This window comes from Cryptotermes secundus, unplaced genomic scaffold (assembly GCF_002891405.2).
Source record: "Cryptotermes secundus unplaced genomic scaffold, Csec_1.0 scaffold48, whole genome shotgun sequence".
NCBI lineage: Eukaryota > Metazoa > Arthropoda > Insecta > Blattodea > Kalotermitidae > Cryptotermes > Cryptotermes secundus.
This window is the reverse complement of record NW_019722965.1, coordinates 387,514-413,508: the sequence shown is the minus strand read 5'-3', so window position 1 is coordinate 413,508 and position 25,995 is coordinate 387,514. Positions and strand designations below refer to the sequence as shown.

Sequence of the window (25,995 nt, the reverse complement as noted above, 5' to 3'; positions counted from 1 at the left end):
TGGACACCATCAGATTTGGCTGAATGGAACAACTATATTTGTAGGTTGAACAGTTGATTCAGTTATTCTACTAACATGCATCGACTCCTGAATAAGTTAAGATCAGAGGCGTATTTTTATACTTAATAACACCACCGAATCTACAGCACTGGTCGTATGCATCTTCTAATAAAAAGGGGGTTACTAAAGAATTTTATTTCACATTTAAAAAACAAATAATTCACTACTTCATTTACTCTTGAGGTGAATGTCTTCCTTGAAATCGCAGATCGACACTCAGTTTAAGTTCCTGTCACTATTTTTCTTATTATTATTCAGTCTTTATGGAAAAGGTATCCTGGCTTCTTCAAATTAAAACTTTGCTTCTGAAAGTATGGGTCGCAGCAGTAACAGGTAGGACGCCTCTAACGGGGGAACGCTCAACAACAACTGGATTACTACATGCTGGTGAATACTTCTTTATATCCACTTTGCACTGACCACACAGAAAACACAGCTTCTATTGATAAGGAAACATATTTAAATTATTCATTGCCTAGCAATGGACTTCTTATTGTTGCGAACGTTTGTTTCAGCGGGAATACAAGAAAAGCCTCCTAAGTTATACTGTGTCAGATAAATTACTTATTAGAAAGCCGAGAGAAAATTATTTTATTCTCTGCCAGTGTGAATACAATGCTCTACCATAATCTTTGCCATAAATCTTCCGTGGTTCGGTCGAAATTAGGTGACCTCTCTGCATTACAGATAATGACAAAGTTTCGAATTCACTTATATCCCAATATCCTAACAGCTTCTACACGAAAACGCAAGCGTAGCCGATTTGAAACAAAATGGTCTTAATTTTAAGCCGTTAATGGGTAGAAGTTTGGAGATGAAGCTGTTAAGGGAGTAAAGGGGAGGTGCTGAGACAGAGATAGACTTCTACTGCACCATGGCTGAACTGCTTGGGAGTGCAAAACCCATCAATAAATCATCTCCTACTTCTTATCCTAACTACTCAGCCACTAACTGATTGCCACTTTTCTTGGCAAACGCCCTATCACTTAAAATGATCGTATAATCCTCAGTGTGCGCGCTACGGGTGGGGAAACCTCACGCATTTGGAATAATCTCTCTCGAGTTCAAACTTTTCTGCTGCTCTTCAGAATCAGAGGTTAATTAGTTCGCAAGTCCCTAGCTGAGTAGTGTTCACCTGGAGGTGTGGGAAAGATTCTCAGGACCAAACAGGCAACGCCTGCCGCATCCCAACACCACGGCAAGGGCTGCACAAAAGATACTACATCACCGAACAAATCTCGGAAGAGTACATCCAGTGAAGGTCTTAATGGTTTTACTCAGCTGATAAGAAAGTGATCCTTGTAGTTCGTCATTAAGCTAAAAATTTTAGTAATTTCTCAAGCTAGAATGTATACTCACAATGAATTTCCCGTTTAATTGTCATAATCATATTCTTCTTCTTCTTCTTCATGGACCAGGCCATGCGTGGTTTGTTTGGTCCCTCCCTCCTTACTGTGGGCGCCCTATATTTCGTCTTCTGTATGGATTGTATCTTAACAAATTCTCCGGCATTCGTCCGTCTTCCATTCCTAGAGCGTGATATTTATATTATAACCTGGATCTGGAATTTTATTATTGTGATTAAGAATGTTCAGCTTCTTCCTTATATTTGTTTTCCTTGGCACTACAGCCCCAGTGGGCCTAGGCCTACCTCCATGAAATTTCCGTTCACTTCGGTTTTCTAGATCTTACACATTCGGTAGGACTCCTTGGGCGGGTGATCAGCTCGTCGCAAGGCCTCTACCTGTACACAAACACAGATAAACGCACACACACACAAACTAAACATCCATGCGATGAGTGGGATTCGAACCCACTATCCCGGTTTCCAATCCAGCGAAGACAGTACATGATTTAGACCGCTCGGCTACAGTGACCGGCGAATGCAAGTATACTGTCACGTATTTGGGGTACAATTATATATGAAGTATGGACTGGCGACTGGATTTATTTACACACTTCCATACACCACTTGGAACTAAAAGCAATTACAGCGCTATTGACGATCTCCACACTTTACTCATCATTAGCACATGCAGTGAGTCTATACGTCATATTATATTTTATAGCCATATTGTTTAGTGCATACTTTGCTTTTGCTGTTAATCTTCCGTTCTTTCTACGGCCACCCGGTAGTCCGTGAATACGACTGTTTTTAGAATTAAGTTCTCTGATGAAACATTTTTTTGATCATCGGAAGCCAATCTGTGATGACTTTGTCGGTGTAAATATGAAACATTAGCGATGCTATTGGGCATCCTAGTCGAATTTCTTTGTTAGGTTATATTGGAGTATTAACATTTATGCTGTCTTATAATTATGGCGGTATTTCGGAACGTAACTTTTGATTGTTCTTATTAGAAGCGTTGCAGATCCTTTCCTGCCACTGTTTCCCATAATATTTTTTGCAAATCCGAATCAAATAATATTGTATTTACGCATCCTTTTGCAGTAATGTAACTTTTGTACATATATATCTGCTTTATATGTAACTTAATATCTGCTCATCCTAGCTAGAATGGATAATAAGTGGCATTTAAAATGGACTTGTATTTGTACAAACCGAATCAAATAGTTGTACGTACTCTACGAAGATCAGATGTATTTGTATATTAAATTGTGACATGTAGCCCCATTTCTGGGAAATGCCCGAAGTACGCGCAGGCAACAATAGAACCAGTGTCGCAAGGGGGGTTTTCTATGTGGTTCGAATATATCGATTGCTAGGTAACGGAGCAATAAATAAACATATTTTACAACGGAGGTGTTTTCTATGTGGTTCGCACATATAAAATGCTAGGAAACGGGTCAATAAACAAATATTCTTAACGAGAGAAAACAGGTTTTCCGTGTGGTCCCTGCAGAGTAGATATTTGAGGACAATCAACGTTATAGTCAGTTTAGTTGAGGGTTCAGCTGTGGAGTGTTAACTAGAGGACAACGTAATCTTCATTGCTAGGAACTGCAGAGGATTAGCCATAGTCGAGAGATGTTACCAAGTAAAGACTAGTGAAAATAAACTGAGAAGACTTAGTGTTGAGAGATTTGTAGTGTGGAAATCAGCAATAATGTAATAATTATTTGTAGTTATGACGTGTAAGTGATCAATAAATCTAATTACCAATCCATACCCAGTCTAGAATCACTAATACACGTGGAAATATATTCTGTATCTTTCCAGGAGACGTTGAATTGTAAATGAGCTGCCCATACAGGACCTTCTTATCCCGTTTCAGTAAGAATCAATTGACTGCACAGGGCATAGTCCATCTTGAGAAGCTAGAGGCATCCTGACCCTTCCAGAACACCGTCAACTCTAGAGGCAGAGGTTTATATCAGTACAGAATAACGAACAACATAATTGCTATGAATGCCTGCGGACGGCTGTGAACAGATTTATCGAATGGATCGATTATTATAATATAAGGTTATATTATGCTCAAGAGACGACAAAAAACATATAATTAACGATTAAACGAATATTGTACTCTCATGAGGCATAGACTTCACAATATTAGGTATCAGTAGTGAATCTCATGACTTTTTTATTGCTAGTGGGGTGGGACTAAGGCCCTTGTACTGTTGCCAATTCTGGCCTATTGTATCAGCCCTAGATGATAAGTGAGTGTGATTGTGGAGCAATTGGTGGAATGAAGATTGTCAGGGGAAACCGAAGTACTCTCAGAAAACCCGCCCCAGCGCCACTTTGTCCACCATAAATCCCACTTGACCATACCCGGGATCGAACCCGGACCGCCGAGGTGGGAAGCCAGCGACTGACCGCTTGAGCTACGGTGCGGCCATCTCATGGTATACTCTAGAAACCAGTTCGTTTTCGGTCAGTTTGGAAGCTCAGTTCAGCTTAAGTCTTGATTCTAGAATTACAAAAGAACTCTGATATATATATACATACACACTAGCGATGTGGGTTCCCACTAGCACTTAAGTTCCGATTCCTTGTGCTAATGTCACGTGACAAGAATTGGCGCAAGATACGAATGCTAGAACACTTCTTTGCAAGTACACGTAATTTCTTACGCGTCACATCATTATAGCATACTAATGCATCTCTTTCATAGAAAATATCGCATTGCTTGCTTAACCTTAGTTTTTAAGTCTCGGTTTTGTGCTCCAAGCACTTGCAGAGCTGCACCCTTCACAATATTGTGGATGCGCAAGCAACATTCATTGTGCACAGGAATTTGCTCTTGTCTCTTTTAAGGCGAATGAAAAGCCGGCCTGCTTTCATTTTCGAGTCATGAAATTTATTTGAAATTCCAAGAATATCGATCAGTGCTAGATTTTTAAATGTGCAAAACCTCTCTAAACTTAAAGTGGCCATTCTTCCCCGAGTATCTCGGATAGTCACTGATATAAGACTTTATATCCCAGTCTATTTTTATTCCCTATAAATTAAATTAATTCAATATGAAAAACATCGAATCAGGACATCTCAGAGCAACAGAGCTCCAGTCTCATTTCCTTCGAGATCAGTGGTCTACTACTTGAACCGCCTCTCCTGTAGTTTTGCAAATTATTTTCCTTGGTAATTAAGCTGCTCTTCTCTATCAAAAGAGTCCTCTTACTGTCTCATCCCCCCGGAGTCCTCTTACAAGCTCATGTAAGATTCTGTCTTCATGGCATAAGACTTGGACTATGCCCTTGAGAATTAGGAAGGAAAACGCTCCTCAGAGCACCGACGGCCTGTCCTTATTTTCCACTGTCTGTTGTATGCAACAGGGACAGCAGCAGCAGAACACTCGCCATTTCCCAGCACCACTCGTAGTCGAGCACTAACCGAGACTTCGGCCTCTTGACAGTGGAATCCCCTCACCCTTCACCGGTCCGTTGCTAACCCCAATACAGGAATCTCCCTCTTGCCCTCGACGACCCCGTCACAAGAACCACCGGAGAAATCTGATCATGTTTCACAGCAGCAGATCCCTCCGTTGTGGAAGGTTGTCATCTCTCAGACCGCTGGACCGGAAAATTAGCTCCAGCCGAGCACTTGGTTTCTTTGAGAAGAGCATTCCTCCAACCCTCTTATTCGCAACTCTGTCCAATACTTCTTCTCGGTAGTTAAGTTGTTCGCAATATCAAGGTACCTCTTACAGTGTTCTCCTCTGTGGACCCCTTACCAGAGTCCTTGAGATACTTGACTGCCTCTCTTCCTCACCAGAAACCCAACACCTGAACCCACGAAAATAAGGTTACAAAACCTCTTCAGTTTCGAAGTTTGGGACCCTCCATCTGTCCTTTGTCTGCGTGTCGTAAAGAAGAGTAGGAGGCCCCATTGGGTTCCAGTCGACCCATAATCGAGTGACAGCCGAGATATCCGTTCTCCTGTTAGGCTGTTTAATTCTTGTTCCTGGAGGTCGGATGACCCTCTCCAGCCATGTCTTCAGTCGGTGACTCACCGAAGTCCATGAGAGATACGACTTTTCGCTTGGCAGCACAGTTCCCATATTCTAATGTCAGTGTGAAGACACAGAGGTAAATCGCTGAGACCTCCTGAATATTGTCGTGTATCGGGCGTATATCGCGACAAATAACTTCTCGACGTATTTGATGTAGCGAATTTTATTTCACATTCGCACTTACAATCACCCAAATTACAGATTTACGATTACTGCTATCTGCAGTATCACAATTAGTACACTCCAAATGCCACAAAACAACTGACTGGTTGCTGGCTAACTCGGAACTAACGTAGCTCGAGGACTGACTCGTAGGTAGCTCCAGGACTGACTGGTACCAGCTGCGCAGCTCACTTATATAGCTGCAGTGCTTGCCGGTTGCGTAATGAGTGCCACGTCATCCTGTTACGTCACCGCTGTTGACTCGCCTTGCCTAGTTACCAGGTTGCGGGGGCTCGGCTATCTTCGGCTCCGCTCGTGACGTCACCGCTCATAGCTGCCAGGATGCGGGGTGATTACTCGCCTATTACGCGAGCGTTACGTTACCGCTGAGGGGTGGGAGGGGAGCGCTGACTCACCCGCCGCGTCACTGCTGGTGTGGGGGGGGGGCTCGGCTTTGCGCAACATGTCACAATATGAAGCAACACTGGTAATCACTCAACCAGGATTTTCCACTTAGTCAAGTACTTATCGAATTAAGGATGTGGTTGTAGAACTCAAAAGTTCACTGCTGCCAATAACAGAGATCTCGTTTTAAACGATCTTAAAAGCAGTTTCACTTATCTTTTCAACTCACACGATATCTTCCTCAGGTACAAATAATGTTATCTTCCTGTCCTCCTTGCAACTGTTTTCTTTCCACAATATTTACGAATTAGAACATTGTATCCGTTTCTTTCCTCCTTGATAGAGATATGTACGTCTAGAGAATTGAAAGTTAATGATTTCACCCCCCCCCCACACACACACACACACACGCAAAATGAAGGAATCTATCTGGAAAAATAAATTTCCTAGTATACCGATTTATCTGTCGATGTCAAATAGCTTGGCCTAATGATAATGCCTTAAATACATTCCTCATTTTATTGCCTTTCGGTCCTAATATTCTTCTGGTCGTTCTTGGAACATATGTAATTTAAATTGCAGCGTCATTAAGGAGGGAGTGCCAAAAGAATGGAAAATCTTTGCAATTTCGATATGTTTCCAAATGGTGCTCTGATAGTCGTATTTGTGTAATCAGAATCATTTTATGGCCCTCGGTGACGTCTAATGCTCTTGGAACGTCATATCAACCATGAAGAAGAAATATAAACAAAGTAACCAGCATCGCTTTGCAGCCATGAAATTTACGTACAAACGATTGGTTCTTGGAGAACAAGGCTTCATGATTTCGGAGTATTCTGGAAAGGACTGTCATGGACATGCATCTGGAGTACAATGCCAAACTTACTTACTTACTTACTTACTTACTTATGGAGCTGAGCTCTTCTTGAGGAGCCGCCAATTCTGCAGCTACTCAAGAAATTCCAAGCATCTTATGGAACCCGAAGGTTCATTACCGTATTCACAAGGGTACTCCACTGGTCCCTATCCTGAGCCAGATCAATCCAATCCATACCATCCCATCCTATCTAAAATCCATTTTTATATTGTTCACCCACCAACGCCTTGGCCTTCTCAGTGGTCTCTTCCATCTGGCTTTCTCACCAATATCCCATATGCATTCATCGTCTACATTCGTGCTACATGCCCAGCCCATCTCATCCTCCTTGATCATTCTAGTTATACTTGGAGAAGAGTACAAGTTATGAAGCTCCTCATAATGCAGTTTTCTCCAACCTCCTCTCATTTCATCCCTCTTCGGTCCATATAGTCTCCTGAACACCCTGTTCTCACCGTCAACAATGCCAAACTGCTTTTTAAATTCTGATTTTCTGCTTTTCACGCTTCGTTTTTTCTAGATTTATGTTAATAATTATATAACTTAGGACCTGTTTATCCGATCTGCATGAAATACTTCCGTATTACACTTATATGCATGACAAAGATTGTCCTAGAGCGAAATTAGTATTTAGTACAATATGAAACAAATATTTAAATTGTTATAAAAATTAAATAAAATAATTGAAATTAATTTTAACAGGAGTAAATTACCTATAAAATAATTATTCTTAGAAGTGAACGATCTGTCCTTTGGTACAATCGTGACATGCCTAACTCTGAAGTGTGCGAAGATATATCGAAATATTTGATATATCCCATTTGGAGGTCAGTACGCCACAAAATTTGGTCATTCAAATAATTTTTATGAAATGTTTATAAAATCATGCTGTTCTGCAATGTTAGGATTATCATACTTTTTTCCCCACAGATCAGAATAATGCCCTTTTTTCAAAGGAACTGGGACTTAAAACTAACTACTCAATTCCATGTCGCGCCGAGGTCAAAAATGTTTGAGCTACGACTCCACCCACATATTTGTTAATTGTGTGGTGCTTAATCGATTAAGCACAAGGATAACTTTATCTTTACCCGGAATTTTACCTTTTATAATATTGCTTTAGCTAGTGTTCTCTAGTCATGGCTCTATTGCAGGTAAAGAAAAGGAGAAATATAAAAAATTAGTCATGTCCACAAGAACGTTGCAAATAAACAATGCAAACGTAAGTTCATGATAATTTCAAACATTGGCAGTAGTACAAAATAAGGTTTGCTCGCGTGAGACGGGTTATGATGTATGAAGCTTATCAAGTGGTTACTAGCGCGCTCTCGCGGGTGTAAGAGCCAGTCCTAGCATTTGTAACTGAAGTGGCAGCGCCAACTCACAGATGAAGGAAGGCGAGGAAACAGTAAAAAAGTAATTCGAAATAATTTCTCTCCTCAGCACGCAGACGTAAGAGGAAAAATACCAGAGTAACAAGTATGAAATTGCATGTTTTCTCAGACATTTATAAATTAGCAGCAATCGGTCAAGTATACAGCGGGAGTAACAAATGTTGGGCACATACTGCAGTGTCGCACTGGAAAGGTCTGCAAGCAGCAGGTATGTAGAAGTATGAGGCTACTGAGCAGGTTGGTTGAAGCGGTGACGTCATTGTTTCATTCGCGATGTGCATCCGGCTCGAATATAGGCGATACCCCGGCGATTCTCGTTAAGATTGCGTGGTTTACTTCAGCCCCTCTAGCAAATTGCGAATATTTGCAGTGGCCATTGTCTGCCTGGATCCATTCAGATCACCGTGCAGCGCTAAATGTTACGGCTGTCTAAACTTAATTATTGTGGCAATATGTACTTGTATATGTGTATGTGTGAAAAAGAGGGCGAGAAAAAGATACTGCTTATAAAAATTAGGGTTGACTTCACTTCGACGTATTTAAATGTCCTCGCTACGTTATATATATAGATAGAGCTAGTCCCTGTCTCCGGGAGATAGGGACTAGCTTTATCTATTGGGCCCAACTGAGTATGTTTTACCTGAAGACAGAGACAGAATCCAGTGTCCGAAACACAGTGTTTTGAAAAATAAACAGGACGGTTATTAGATAAAAAACAGGATGATGGATAATGCCCAGAAACATAATATTTGTGTTAATGTAACATCGTCAAAAACTTTTAGATCATATTTACAATTAATACAGCGGTATCGCTGATTTACACAATTTACAGTTCACTGTTGCACATGCACTGGGATTCTCCGTCTTCACTAGTCGTCTCCTGGTAACGGATCTCAACACAGAAATTAGCACTTCAAATTACTACAAAGTATTCTTGCCATTTCTTCTTCAATTACCTTGTACTGTCGATTCCCCAAAACTCGAACCAGTTCTCCAATTCTATCGCCGGCCTTTCTCCAGTCTCTCACAGATAACTTCAGCTGCAAACACACTCCCGTTATATGGATACAGCACTGACTATGCAGAAACCGCAGTACTCATAATGTGTGTGGCGCGGACCACATATAAAACACATCCGCCGTATTGTTGAGTGACGCATGTGCGTTGGACTCCACAAAATGCTGAGAAATTCTTGAGTTGCTGCACAATTGGCAGCTTCTTCAGAAGGGCTCATCTCCATGAGTGAGTGAAGATCACTATTACCTGGCCCTCTAGGGCTAGCTTATTTTAATTTTCATTACGTTTGAAAGTACAGAACCGTGCAATAGTATAGTGTTCCCTTTCAGAAAATGGGGGCATATGACTTCTCAGTCAAAATGCTCAAAAATCCCTACTATTTACATATAATATTATGCAATAATGGCGGATAGAGCGTGGTTGAGCTCTGGACAGTTACCGTTTACAATCATTTCGCAATTACTGACTTCCTGAACTTGAACATGTGCACGTTAAGGAGATAAAATTGAGAGTGTCTCAGAGTTCATTAGGAATATTTCAAATTTAATCATAATATGTAGAGCAGAAAATGATACCTTTAAAAGTAAATGAGTTCCATTTATTCCTAGAAATTCTCCTATACAATATTGAAGTTCGTGAGGTTATACCTTTATATCAGGGCTGCCAAACTAGCGGCCAGCCATTGGGTTAAATGCGACCTATGATGCCTTTCATTGACCCAGATACGTGCTAACACTTTCCTCCTGTTCTAAAAATTGGAGAATATTTACTAAAAAGATAACAGAAGTTTTCCGAAATATTATTACTAAGGGTCCCGTGAAATATTTCAGTTAATTTGACAAGACATGTAACTTCAAGAAGTGAGGAGTTGGTATGACGCCGTGATCGTGTGCAATATTATTATGTTCTGGCAAATATTCAGTAACTGGTTTCTAAGCTCTATCGAATTGACGGCGCTGTTTGACGGCCTTATTACGCACTTCTCGGAACCATGTTGCGTGACCATTCGGATGACAAATTTCTATTTTATTGGTAAGAAATGTATGCTGCTTAATGCGGCCGACGATAGGTGTTTGAGGTACACTACTGCACGTCAGTGGTTTAAACTTGGGTAGACGTAATTTAAATGAACCTATAAATAAATATTGTGGCATATAGACCTATTGCTAGGAAACGGCTGCTGCTAGGCAGTGAGTGGAATGGACTGCAGTTGAGCGCAGTGGAATTAAGCCGTTACCAGGCAACGACTGGTGAAGACACTGCAGGCTGAAAAGACTTAGTGCGTGCTGTAGTGAATTATAGAGTGTGTGAATTAACTGTACGCTATAGTTACTTTTATTTAGGATATGTTAAGTGACCAATAAATTCAATTGCTTACCGAAAACCCGTTTGTAGTCACTCACACATGAGATAATATAATGAAATTTTCCTATTATAAATTTGGCAGTGAAGTAGAAGACTACTGAAGGAAAACGTGTGAGGTGAACTTTCCGACTCTTGTTAACTTTATAAGAAACCGTGTTGAGTAAGGCTGGGGCCACACGAGCGTACGGAGTACTTCCGTTGCAACTAACGTACTTTATGACGGACATTGCTAAGGACGCCACACGGTTGCAGAATGCGGTGCGTAGCTTTTGTCTGCAGTGGAGCCAGAAGAGAGCGTAGCATTCGCCTCTCTTGTTTATTTATAAAACGGACGTCACGACGGACGTTTCAACGGACGCATATTGTGAGCTCGTGTGGCCCCAGCCTAAGATGAATTTATTGCAGAAGAGGAAGAATGAAATCTTTTCGTTGTATGAGTGTAGAGCTATATAAGGGACTTGAGACGATATATGATCAAAAACAAACAAGTTATTAGACACCAAATTGGATATGCCGAAGTGTCGGGCCAAAACGTCACCATTTAAAAGAATTCATACGGCGACGAATGGAAGGAGACTAGAGCGATGGACAGACACGGAGCACGAGAACAAAGCTTTCCCTGTCACAAGCCGCGGAGGCTGAGAGGATTGTAAGACATCGAGGCTCCCACATTTTCTAGACAGTCGGCTCACAGATGATGATGAGAATGTCAGCCTTACTCACCGGCCGGCCGCCTTTTACACACTGGAAGATTCCTGGTACCCATTTCTGTTACAAACTTAGTCGACCCTAGGGCCATAGTGCTGCTGAAATGATGTCAATTGAAAATCCAGTGACTTCATCGGGAATCGAACCCGCGATCTTCCGGTTTGTAGCAGAGTACCTCAACCAATTACTCGTACGCTACCGCATGCACCACGGGAACAAAGGATCTGCGAAAATTACCAAACAAGAACGAATGAGTGAGAAGTAGACAAATATTTCGTACCCAGATCTGCCATCAGAGGTTTATCTTTTTATCCGTACAAAGTGAACCCACAATCGGAATGTTGCCTTCAACCTTACCAGTGAATCAACTTCGATAGAATTTGATATATGAAGGGGGGGGTGGATTTACACAGCATTTAATTTCACTTCATATCGGACAAATTGAACAGCCCCGTTACATGAACATCTTCAGCCTTCTCAAATTCGCACGATAAATCCGCACAGGTTACGAGAATTCATCGTTCCCCCATGTTGCATCTAAAGCAGATGTCATCGTGCTTCATGATACTCCCTTGTAACCTGAGGATGGCAGTGGAACTTGCAGGCGACATCATATAAAAAATGCGTGAAAGAAGTTCTGGCCCAAAAATAAGATACGAATGAAGAATTTTCTTCGAATACCCTTAGAATATTATGGAAAACAAAATAAAGAGACAATTTGTTCTACAAATTTGAACCGCATGTAACCAGAATTGTCAATATTTGTGAGTCCGTACTTTCTAACTTAAAATGCTCTAAAACAATCTCATCTCTATTTGAAGAGAATTAGACAGCTTCGTCAAAATTTTATAACTTGTTTGTTCTTGCTCTTATGAGACTGCATTAGTTTGCAAGAACCTGCCGCCATGCAAGACTCTACAGCGAACTTTGTTTGCACTTCCGGTAGCTTCAGAAGCAGGGAATATATTGACCAGCCGAGTTCGCATCAACTTTTCGGTGGCAAATAAAAAGCCAATTTTAATATTTATAATAGGTTTAAGAGGAAAACCTTTGTCAGATAAAACTTAAATACAAAAAGAAAACATTGTTCTAGTGGCTTAATTGATAGGAACACAAGTAAGACCTATTTGCTGCTGGCAGATCTTGGTATGAGTGTTACTTTCGAAATGAATTGTTGTCGACTAATTCAGCAGAGTGAGAGGACAAGTGCAGCTGCATGAATACAGGGTACTCACGGCGGTGAGTATACAGTGTGACCTCCTGGATTGCGGCGTTGTGTAGTTCAGAAAGCCAAAGGTTTCGTGGAATATGTCGCTGTGATAGTTGCTGAGCTACCAAGCTGGCTGATAGGAACTAATATTAATTTTTGAGCAACTGATCAAACATCCAATTTCTATGAATTACCAGAATAATAAGTCTACAGGCCTACTGTCTGAAATGAAATCTTCATTGTCGAAGGAAAACAAGTAAATGCCAATAGAAGATCTCGGAGAATGTCTTCATCCCTCCAAGGCCCTTACTTCGAAGCCAGACAAACGGTTCCGAACACTCAATGTAGCGATTCCTCAAAGTCTACAGCAATGGTTGATTTACTGTACCGACATCGTGCGTTGACTGTTTGTTGAAGAGGCCGAAGAGCATTCATTTCCCTATTCTCTGCAGTCTGCAGTCTGCTGCAACACAGCTTACAATGACACTCTTCGAAATTACAACGCTGTCTCACTGTGACTCTAAAATACAGGGTGATTCATATAGAACCGGCCCGACGAAATGAGCTGTAATATAAAATATATCATACAGATATTAAAGTAATTTACGCATATCTTATCTTGAATTGTGTGCCGTGAACAGAGCAGGTGTTGAAAGTGTCCGCCATTTTCAAGTAGGCATTAGAAACACTCGCTGTTCAACAGTGTACTCCATGACTGTCGCCTGCGCACTGCAGACACGTTTCGGCATTGTCCTTGACCTTGCAGCTAAGGGCTGCCACTTGCGGATCATGCGCACACCATTCGACTCAGCACGGCCCACGGATTATTATGTCGTAATTGTGAGTGGTTATATGCATCACCTGCGGAATTGTTAGCAAATTCATCGGGCCGGTTCTATACGATTCACCCTATAGAATAGGTGTCAAGGCATTGAGGTGAGCCAAGGAGATGACAGACTCAACAGAGCAACAAACTATTCACTCCTTGGATTTTTTACCGCTTATTGAGATCGTCACCTGCTAAGGACCGTAATGCGCTAAACAGTTCAGCGGCATTGTTTTATTAGCTGCCATTGTGTATGTAATTAACAGATGAAGACTGCATACAGTAATGAGGCCATTAACTAGCACAATGAGCCTTTATATTTATAAACTCGACCGCTGATCTTAATGTAGATGTTATCCAGCAATATAGTTCACATGTTATGGAGCTAAGGCCAAATAAAAGAAATGCGCCTATTACAGTGGCCGCGCGGTCTAAGGCTCGAAATCTGGGATCGTGGGTTCGAATCCCACTCAAGGCATGGATGTCTGTGTGCGTTTATTCTGTGTTCGTGTTGTCCTGTGTGTAAGTGGAGGTCTTGCAAAGACTGATCCCCCGTCCAAGGGGTCATAACGACTAAGTATAGGATCAAGGAACTAAAATAGAGATGACGACCTCACAAAATGACTGTAAATCTATGGACAGATAAAACAGATGCAGTGAATAGATTTAAAATTGACATTCCGTGGAGTGGGAATGAAAGAGAAACAAGCTACAAACCTGGAGAATCCAAGGGAGGTGAGAAGAGAGTCGGAATGCGCGGCATTACAAATGCTTAGAAAACAGAGCAACAGCTATAGGCATAAAAGGGATACCTTCAGGAAGAGACAAGAAATCTAGGGGGTAGTAAATGGGAAATAATATATCCATCAGAATTCCTGAACGTTGTCCTCAGCAATTTCACCACTGAGGAAACCACGAAAAGTGCCACGGCAGTAGTCGTACCGTATATCTGTGGTGTATAAAGGAATTTTGAGTGTGATTATCGGTCAGATGACGGAGAGAGATTTGTCACGCACACACAAATATCACAGATACAGGAATCAAAGTGTTCCTACAACATCTCGTGCGAATGCGGACGTACTTAAATATATAGCAGAGAAATGAAGATTCTTCAAGCCAGAATAACCAAAAGTGTAACAAACACAAAAAAAAGAGTAAATCATCTAGATCAACAATAGCATAACATTCCTGGAATGAAGGCAAGGGAAGAGAGATTATATACTGTGACGTTATGCCCGAAAGCCAGAATAGCGAGGTCAGAATAGACGTTCATTACTAGGCAAAGACTTGGTAAACATATTTGCACGGCAGTGAATACGCAAGAAACAGTCGAACGACCTCCGTTGCTATATAACGGCGCTGTAAACGCACCTTTCTAATAGTAGAGAGGCTGTGTTTCCTGCGTGATCCGTGCAAAGTAGTTATGAAGAAGCGTTCGGCTGAGAGGAATTGAGTCGTGCTACGAGACGCTAGTCTACCAGGGTATGAGCCTGGGAGCAGAGGATTTAAATTGAGACGAGTTTTCGGAATTGGGAGTTACAGAAGAAATGCAAGAAAGGAATTAGTCAGGGAGAAGAAGACTTCATGTTTGATTTGAATTGACAGTGAGATTATTATGAAACGCGTTGCCAGGATACGGCTAATGAAAATTGGGAACCCTAGTGAGTGTGTAACAGTGAACTGTAAAGTGTGTGTATCAAACTCGGCGCTGTAATTGCCTGTAGTTCCCAGTTGTGTGTATAAAGTGTCAATATATCCAATTATCCAATCCGAAACCCTTATTATATATCACGCATAACACCTTACACATGACGATATTTAAATATCACATTAAATAAAGCCTGGTTCTTGAAGTACACAGTCAACATTTCTATTTAGAATTCAATAAGTGTGACGGTTGGGGGGGGGGCAGAAGAATTCCGCATATGAATCGGTGGGCACAGCATCTATAGTTGGGATGTTTCTAAATATTAAAGCGGCAAAATCGTAAGAAGTTGTGTAAGTCACTGTATATCCGTCTGTATGCATACTTGTATTCTGAAATTAGTACCTAAAACGAATTGAATCCGGAACCATTCCAACACTGCTTAATCTGGAAGAGAACCCGATGAAACATCTCAAGTTATTCGTATTTCAGCAGTAATGAAATGAAATTGGAAACGGTAATGACAGGGAAGAATGACAGCTCAGCATCAAGATGCATCTTTATAAATAGAAGTTACATTAATTTTACTGACAGTTTTTTTTCTTACATATTTTGCTCTAGCTTCGTCTGCACTGCAGACGGCGAAACGAATTCTGCTGAGTTGGAAATACTGATTCGTCCTGGCTTACATGTTCTGGTAGTGAAGGGAAGAGCGCGATACCAAGTAAGTTCTATCCATTTAAGAAGAAAGCAGTCTTCTGGGATGTGGCACCGTGTAGATGTGGTGTTAACCGACGTTTCGGGGGAACGTATCGTCTCCATCTGTGAGACTGTGAGAACCGGTACAAGCGGTCTGCTTGTACCGGTTGTCACAGTCTCTTCGCTCGCGGATTTCTTATTGTCCTTCCCTGAAGATGAAGGCGATACGTTCCTCTGAAACGTCGGTTAACACCACATATACACGGTGCCACATCCCAGAAGACTGCTTTCTTCATAGTCACCGCCGTGAAACCCTAAATTCTATCCATTTAATTTATTGCTTTTGTTTCTTTCTTTTCTTTTTTCTTATATCTTACCTTTGACTTGTTTCTTCTTTCGTCTCTTTCTATATTAGTAATTCCCTTCCTTCTCTCATTCGTCAAGTGCATATTCTTTATACTAAACTTCACATAAATCCGTCAAGAGGTTAGGGAAAAGAAGAATACTTCTCTTACTGCACACAAACGGCTATTCATAGTCTTTGTATCGTGCTAAGTTAAAGCACAAAGACACTTAAAAATATTTGTAAGTTTCATTTCATGCATCCTGTTATGTTATAATATACAACTTCTTTATTACAACCGTCACAACACAACTATATCAAGATCAGTGCCTAGCTTTTGGCTCTGAAAATTAAGCACTGATTTTGATATTAGTTGCATTGTGACGGTTGTAATAAAGAAGTTGAATATTTGTAAGCTCTTGTCTCTCCAAATAAACGCACTGTGTCTCCATTAGAAGAACAAATCGGGTAAGGAAAATAATTGCTATTTAGTGTGAGAAAAAGTAAGTAAAAAGTAAACCTATCCCTGTAACAGGAAGAAGAAATCCATAGGCTTCCGAAACGTCCAGATTCCAAAATTTCCTAGACAGTCGGCTCATAAATGTCGGTGAGGTTGTCAGCCTTACGTGCAAGCCGCAGTTTACCCGCAGAAAGGTTCCTGGTGTTCAGTTCTGTTAAGGCTGAGTCGACTCCAGGGCCACAGTGCGGCTAGAAGTATTAGGTAAAAGACTGAGTTGTTCTTGTGCTCAAGTAATTAGGCTCTACGCCATGAAGGCGTATGGGGGAGTGGATCGTCAAATTGAAATATTCAGTGACCTAATATGGAATCGTACCCTCGACATTCCGGTTTGCAGCACTAATCATACGAAACTCATAAATACGCTCAGTAGACAAAATACAGAACATTACTGTTACAGCTGGTGATGTATATCGCAGTCTCTGTGCTCTGAATGTTAAACAGAAAGACAACTTTACTTTAAATATTTATTTAAACATTAAGAAGCTTCTGTAGAATGTAGAACAAGTGATGATTAAGGAACTTCTGGAGCTGGAAGTATGATATTTGACATTGTAATAAATGATAAATACAAGTAGAAAGTACATCAGAAATATCATTTACAAGTGAATAACTCTAAGCCAGAGACGGTTCGACATATTCAGATTGGTAAAGGTAAAACTATCCCTGTAAGTGGCCGTGGAGGACCATAGAGTTGTGAGAGGTCGAAGTTCCTACATTTTCTAGACAAACGGTTTACAGATGACGGTGAGGTTTTCAGCCTTATGTGCCAGCCGCCCTTTGCTCTCAGGAAGATTCCTGGTACTCATTTCTGTAGGAGGCTGAGTCCACCCCATGGCCATAGTGCGGCTGGAAGGATTAGGTCAATTGAAAATTCCAGGGACCTCATCCAACCATGTTTACATAAGTTAAGGAGCCAGTCTATATGTAAGCAACATCCCATTTCTATTGTATAGGGCGATATTCTTTCTGGCACTGCTTCCTACAGATGTCGCCTCAACTTGGTGTCCTTAAGAATAAATATTAAGCAGACACAACTCCTGCCTTTCACATCCTTTTGTTAGCGACAGATCACCGTGTCAGGCGAAGCCGCATGATCACAAGTACCGACAGGATCGCTAAATAAACCACGAACAAACACAAATACAGTGTAAGCCAGAATATAAGGCGACCTGGTATTTTACCAATGTGAACTGTAAAATAAGTGAAAACATACTATTAATAAAAAATAAATTCTCAGCTTAAGATACTATGTCGGCAGTTGCCTGAAAGAATTTAGGAATAACACGAAGGACCTCAGTCAAGATGGCCGGTGTTTGGAGCGAGATTTGTGCCGTGAACGTCCCGCATACGTAGCATGATTGCCAACCCCTCAACCGCAAAATTAGGTTTGTTTGTTTCTGAACCTACGTCATATAAAATACAGGATTTGTAAGATTAAATGTGTACACGAGGAAAGTAAGTTCTAAATTGTGATCTTTGTCATAATTACATTGCTTCATCTTCAGGCTGGAGAGAGTATTTATGCCTATAAGCTGGTACACATATACAAGACCACACGATGTCACAGAACAGAAGATCATAGCGAAAATCATAAACTTCTTCTAGGTATTATGAATTTCATCCGAAAATTCTTCTCTAACTATACAGCATACGTTGAGTTCTAGACCGAACTTCTTGCATAAACTTCACTGTATATATATATTTTTTGTCCGTCATTCAATGAAATGATATATCAACCATCATTTCTGAATTAAAAAACAATTATAGTGCTATACTTACTCGATTTACAGGCAAATAATGAATACTGGCCTCAATAGCATCGGTCAGCAGCCCAGATTAACACGCATTTAAAGCAGTTTCCACTAGACCCAACGTAGCAGTTGAGTAATTCACGATCCTGAGTGCCACTGCATGTTATTTGTTCAGTCCCATAGGTCAAAACTGCTTTCTTCCTCATGGTGTCCATTTCGTTATTCAGAAATCTCTCTATTCGACGCTACATAACCTCACAGCTAAAAAATCATTTCTAAACAGATCCAGAATTAATAAAGCTTTCCCGTTGGGAATAATTGCACCCAGAACATGATAGTTACTCCTGGGTTAGAGCATCTTGCTGATCTTCGTACTTTATAAATCACCACGGCATCCAATATGCCTTTTCCAGCCTGCTGTGTTTTCACAGGCCGTTCCCTAGTAACTGCTTCTAGGAGTAAAGATTTTTCGTCATGTTCTATCTTCAGAGTCTCCCATGCAGAACTCAACTAAACTGACAACTATCAACTGGCCAATAACGACATCAGTTCTCATCCTACCTTGCAGAGCTCAACTGAACTGGTTGCCACAGTCCCCTTCTTTATAGCGCTTCGGTGCGGACCGCGTAGACAACAACCCCGTTTCCACAGTTGCATAATAGCCGCTGCCTCAGGAACGTGTTTACCGAGCCGTTGCCCAGAAACTGGTCTGATATAATCGCTCAACTCTAGATCGTTGCGTAGCAAAGATTATACAAGTTACAATATGAAATCCTACCTCAGAGTCCTCCATACGTCTTCAGAGCGTCACGCTTATGCATGGACGCAATTTTGCTGGTTTAGCATACCTCTAAATTTGTTTTATCAAAGTGATAACAAATTATTTCACGTATGGGTGGCAGTGTTCTGTTTCCGAATTATGTTTACGTACACATGTATTTGAACTTAACAGATTTTCCAAATAGGCTCACTGCATTATATTCCATCATGTTGAGTTTTACGTGGCACATAGGTACGTTTGCACCAAGCTACGCGGCCTCACCTCTGGCAAGACATTAATCTTCATAGCCTGAGAACATCAGACACCGCACAGTTACCCTGCATGTGTTTATGGCTTCTTTCATTTTACAAAGTAATTTCCTTCAAAGAATATTCTTTCAGTTTTATTAATAGACATTTTTGCAGAATTTATTACGCTAAATAAAGAGATATTTATTTCTGAGCCGTCTTTTGTTTCTGCAAATAATGCATGCAGTAATTATCTTGTCTCCTTCCTGCCAGCAATTATTAATCTCGATTTACATTTTACTCAATCTTTATCTTCCCAGTTCTGCATGTGGCTTCTTTTGTATGTCCTAGCGTCATATATATTTAGCGACTTTACTAATTTTATGCTTCAGTCAGACAGCGGTTCTTTCATTGCCTTCGCCAATTTCCCTCTGTTGAATGAAAATGAAATGAAACATGTCTGTTTTTGTGGGTCTCTGTCTTGAAACAGTTCGAAATATGCTTCCCAGAATGTAGACGCGTAAGTCTAGTAGCAGAAACCTACAAGACATTTCAACATTTTCTTAACAGAAGTCATTAGAAAGACAATTTCTTCCTCTTTGACGTCAAACATTGATGTAACAAACACAAAACTTTTATAAATTCCATAAGCGCATTACTGGAATCACTGACTTTAATGATATTGGCTTTTTGAACTGCGAACACAATTTGTTGCGTAAATTACAGGAACTGTCAGAATCTTTCATCCACTGAATTCAATTTAATTCAAAACTGCGAATTCATCACTTTACATTTCTACTTTAAATGCACTTTTACTACAATTAAATGCTTATAATCACCAGATGGAACAACAGGATGTCTACAAAGTCGTCATATTCGTGATGAACTGGTCCAGTCCTCTCTCACAACGTGAAAAGTACAAATTATATCCGCATGATAGAGCCTAACAGGTCGATAGAGCATACAGTGATTTCCGGAAGGTGTAACTCAGTGAGACTATCATATTTACCTATAGTCACGTTCTGTAAATGTCTAAGGCATGTACTGTCTTCGCTCGCNCGCAGAATTTATTACGCTAAATAAAGAGATATTTATTTGTGAGCCGTCTTTTGTTTCTGCAAATAATGCATGCAGTAATTATCTTGTCTCCTTCCTGCCAGCAATTATTAATCTCGATTTGCATTTTACTCAATCTTTATCTTCCCAGTTCTGCATGTGGCTTCTTTTGTATGTCCTAGCGTCATATATATTTAGCGACTTTACTAATTTTATGCTTCAGTCAGACAGCGGTTCTTTCATTGCCTTCGCCAATTTCCCTCTGTTGAATGAAAATGAAATGAAACATGTCTGTTTTTGTGGGTCTCTGTCTTGAAACAGTTCGAAATATGCTTCCCAGAATGTAGACGCGTAAGTCTAGTAGCAGAAACCTACAAGACATTTCAACATTTTCTTAACAGAAGTCATTAAAAAGACAATTTCTTCCTCTTTGACGTCAAACATTGATGTAACAAACACAAAACTTTTATAAATTCCATAAGCGCATTACTGGAATCACTGACTTTAATGATATTGGCTTTTTGAACTGCGAACACAATTTGTTGCGTAAATTACAGGAACTGTCAGAATCTTTCATCCACTGAATTCAATTTAATTCAAAACTGCGAATTCATCACTTTACATTTCTACTTTAAATGCACTTTTACTACAATTAAATGCTTATAATCACCAGATGGAACAACAGGATGTCTACAAAGTCGTCATATTCGTGATGAACTGGTCCATTCCTTTCTCAGAACGTGAAAAGTATAAATTATATCCGCACGATAGAGCCTAACAGGTCGATAGAGCGTACAGTGATTTCTGGAATGTGTAACTCAGTGAGACTGTCATATTTATCTATAGTCACGTTCTGTAAATGTCTAAGGCATAATCAAATACCAATATTGCGAGCNGGATCGGGGGTTCGAATCCCACACAGGGCATGGATTTTTAGTTTGTGTGTGTGCGTTTTTCTGTGTTTGTGTATAGGTAGAGGCCTTGCGACGAACTGATCACCCACACTAGGAGTCCTACCGAATGTGTAAGATCTAGAAAAACCGTAGTGAACGGAGAAGTTCATGGAGATAGGCCTAGGCCCCCTGGGACTGTAGTGCCAAGGAAAAAAATGTTTCATAAATCCAATTACTAATCCAAACCCTATANAGAAGTTCATGGAGGTAGGCCTAGGCCCACTGGGACTGTATTGCCAAGGAAAAAAATGTTTTATAAATACAGNCCCACACTAGGAGTCCTACCGAATGTGTAAGATCTAGAAAAACCGTAGTGAACGGAGAAGTTCATGGAGATAGGCCTAGGCCCCCTGGGACTGTAGTGCCAAGGAAAAAAATGTTTCATAAATCCAATTACTAATCCAAACCCTATACATAGTCACTCATACACGTGACAATGCATTTCAATACATTCCTCCAATTTATGTCTAGTTTTCCTAGGTGGCGTATTCATTTAAAGTATCTGGGGATTAATACAAGCTATTAAGCTCCTCATTATCAAGCTTTCTCCATCTTCCACCTACTTCTCTCTTACTTCGAATTGTTTTCTTAACACAACCAGTCTCTGCTCCTTCATGTGGGATAAAGACTGAAATTCTCGGTTATACAAATAAAAAGATTACAGCCGGAGTTTCGGGTATTAATAAAAGTCTGGAATCAAAAGCATACCTGTAGACTATGTCAGGATGCGAACGTTTCAGAAGTACGTGTTGCCTCCGTGAAAATCAGTCACTCATTCTACTCACTTCGACCTTGTGGATGGGCGTGAAAATCTTCAACACTGTCCATATCCACATGGCTCCAAAGCCGAAAAGCAGAATAAACAGCAACAGTGAACCAACGTGCAAATCTAAATTTGGTAAAAGCCGAAAAGACTCTCTCTGTACGTAGGCTGAAAAAAAAAGGCCGTAGGTTTCATTCAATATTCTGTCATTAATACACTTACTTACTTACTTACTTACTTACTCATGGAGCTGAGCCCTTCTGGAAGAGCTGCCAATTGTGCAGCCACTCAAGAATTTTATGGAACCCGAAGGTTCAGTACCGTGTTTACAAGAGCCTTCCGCTGGTACCTATCCTGAGCCAGATCAATCCAGTCCATACCATCCCATCCTATCTCTCTAAGATCCATTTTAATAATGTTCACCCACCTATGCCTTGGTCTTCCCAGTGGTCTCTTTCCTTATGGCCTTCCCACCAATATCCAATATGTATTTCTATTCTCCCCCACTCGTGCTAGATGCCCTGCCCACCTCATCCTCCTTGGCTTGATCATTCTACTTATACTTGGAGACGAGTACAAGTTATGAAGCTCCTCATTATGCAGTTTTCTCCAACCTCCTGTCACTTCGTCCCTTGTCACCACGGCATGGCGCGTCCTCAGGTTGCGGATGCAGGAGACGCCTCCAGTTTCGGAGGGAAGCGGGGAATATATTGAATAAGCAGTCGCGGAAAGTCGACGAGGGGTGGTCCTCCAGCTTGGAGTTGGGCGTGGGGATAACAACTCCTGAATCGTAAAGAAATAATTATGTTACGAAAATATAATTAATACAGAGTTATATAAGGTCAAGAAAGTGCAAAGCAATCTTGCTCTGGGTTCGACTTAGCCTCCTCTCCAGTCGTCTCTGTGACGTATCTGACGGAACTGAAATCCTGTAAAGGAAACGAAGTCACAGTCTAAAGGAAGAAGGGTTGCTGCGCCGGGCGAACTCTGAAACATAACCCAGGCCTGCACGGTTTGTTATTTGAGACTTGACTTCTGCATGGCAATGGAGATATTTTTCTTATATTGCTGACTATAAATCTCTATGATAGTTATATTTTATAGATCGCTGGTTTTAAAGGGATTTTCAAGTCAGAGGCGGCAGAGACGAGAAACCGTTCAGATATAGGGAAGCATACAATTTCCTAACCGAAGAGAATTGTAAGTTGAAGAACAGATGGATGATCGAAGTGAGGGCGGAGAGCTACCGCCTTCCTTCAGGTTTAAGTCCTTTACAATTTAACTAGAAGAAAGCACACGCATCAATCTTAGTCAGCTGTGATGAAACAGCGAAACAGAAAGATCGAAAAATCAATATTCGTTTCTTAAAGAAACACTTGAACCGAATCTACTGTACAATGTACCTGGCACTCTGCCGTAGCGAGTTCAAGGCGCGGTCACAAAAGTGTCTTATTCTTAACAGCGTTCGTTCTAAGGGATCAAAAAGAATACTTTAATTAAGTTAAGTAGCTTCTCGATATTTTCTATCCAAAACACGAACCACAACATGTGGTTAATGAAATCCCACAAGAATTAAAATGGACCAGGAAAAAGGTACTATATATTTAAATCCCTGTTACTCGTAACTTTCCTGTAGGCTGTGGTGAATATTATAATATTTCGTTCATTGGTATCATAATATGATGATAGCAAACACATTCTTAGTAAAATATGTGGAAATGTACACGAAAGTTACAAACCAAACTCATGGGCTTCCATACCACGCAGTGACACTGAAAATACAGCAATGCAGGATGTGTACGAACATCCCTACAGCAGGGGAGGACCACCGAAAATGGGAAGAGTATGGAAACTTTCAGAGAACTGTCGCTTTGCTGACCTGTATGTATACTAGAGCAACTCGAGGCTCAGGTGTTCTAAACATTCTTGAACATAGCCCACTCCATGCCGGACTGTCCGCACTTTGACAATCTGTTCTTAAAGGCACCGAGGGTCGCTTGTGGTTACTTGTAAATGACTGATAACGAAATTAATGTTCAACTACACACCCTGTAGTATTCACAGGAGAGCACCCCTACTGATTCTGACCACCCACGCTTCTCTCGGCCAGGGTACGTCAATCCAGAAACCAGGGTGGTGTCAATATTGCGACGAATATGACCATTGATAGGCAACGACTCAGTATACACGTACAGCGACACACGCAATAATAGGAACTGTGTTTCCTGTGGACAATGCTACAACTAGTTGCTAGGTAGCACAACAATTCTGGCAATATAATAAGTATTTTCTATGTGGTCCGTGCGATGCCCAATGATAGGCAACGGAGCTGGAAATACGCATCCCCTTTTTTTTTGCGTTCTAACAATGCAACTAGCCCGAGACTAACGAGCACTTCTCTTCTGACTCAATTGCTACTGTAACTAAATGTCTATTACGACTGCCACCGGTGTGTCCCAGAATCTGGTGACTTGAGCACGCTGTAGTCGCACTAGTTCAAGCGGCTTGAGTGTGCATCTCTGTATTGTCACTACACTTACACTTACACTACACTAATACAAACGGCTTGAGCCTCTTGAACCTTCTCACTGTCCTCTCGTTGTCAAGAAGCTTTAGCGCTTCCACGTTACGCATTCTTAATAGAAGGTGTTTTCTACGTTGTCCGTGACGCGGTTACATAACGAGGGTCTCGTTGTACCGGCATTAAATTAAACAATTAGAATTGGAAAATTGGTCGAGATCTGGAGGGTCGGCAGTCCCAGGTGATTGAACAAGAAATGGCAAGAAAACTTCATATTGATTTGAAGTGATAGTTCCTGCGATAAATCCGTTGTCAGGGAACGGATAACGTGTCCTCTTTAATCTGTGAAGTGGGTAGATTAGCGCTATAATCGATTATAAGAGAAATTGTAAATCCAACCATCTAATCCAGAACCCGCTATTATTAGTCACGAAAACCCGTGACAGATGATATCAACCACTCGACATCTCACTATTCTTCGCAATATGTCAGGATACAACAGTAGCATGAATGAAACAATGGTTTCAAGACACGTAGAGAACAGTCTCACTCTGTTCTTAGTAGAGATGGAGTGCGGGTGTATGTGTTGACGTGCTGAAGAGAGCGCTGCAGATCTCAAGTTAGTTCAGTAAAAGATTCAAGAAGAAAACATACCGGTGGCATTACAGCGAAAAATTGATGGACAAGAAAGACATAAGCTCTTAAATGGCTACTGACGGCAAGAAAATTAATGTTCGAAATCATCTTAAACGTTCAATATAACGAAGATACTTAGTAAATATATATCACAGGGTGATACTCCTTGGATTATAATATTAGTTATAGCAATATGTAGCAGTTAGTGGACGATGTGAACATTGGGTGTGTTCTTACCACTTACCATGCCCTCACAGTATAAACCAGTTATGTAAAGGGATATTATTTGTCTGTGCGGCCATACAAATCCTTCATTGAAGTACACATAAACAGGATGTAGAATTACCACTTTTATATACTTATTTGGAGTGAGTCACTAGTAGCGTTAAGAACATTTTGCTTACTCGCTCACGTAGAGTATTTGCTTATTAATTTGTCAATTAACAGAACAGTAATATAAAATTTGTATTATCATCTGACATGTTGGCCTATATCTGGCTTTTTTCTGCTCTTAAAGGAACAGAACAGAACTCAGTTCAGTTATTTTTTTCATAGTTTGCGCTCTTCGCCAGATGAAATTAACATGATCAGATCAAGGATTATGAGTTTATCGCAGTTCGTGGCATGTTTGGGCAGAATGAGAAATGCATATAAATTTT

The 25,995-nt window shown here is 40.7% G+C and overlaps 1 protein-coding gene across 3 annotated transcripts in view; it reads right to left on the bottom strand.

The window, feature by feature from the left end:
- The window catches only part of LOC111861548 (potassium channel subfamily K member 9), a 386,136-nt gene that overhangs the window by 311,678 nt on the left and 48,463 nt on the right, over nucleotides 1-25,995 (bottom strand). The window contains exon 1 of one of the 3 annotated variants that reach the window (XM_033750364.1): nucleotides 9,272-9,366. The exons of the other annotated variants lie outside the window; for them this stretch is intronic. The gene's annotated coding sequence lies outside the window, so the exon portion shown is untranslated. Of the gene's footprint in view, nucleotides 1-9,271; nucleotides 9,367-25,995 lie in introns of those variants that run through there. 3 annotated transcript variants of the gene reach the window in all.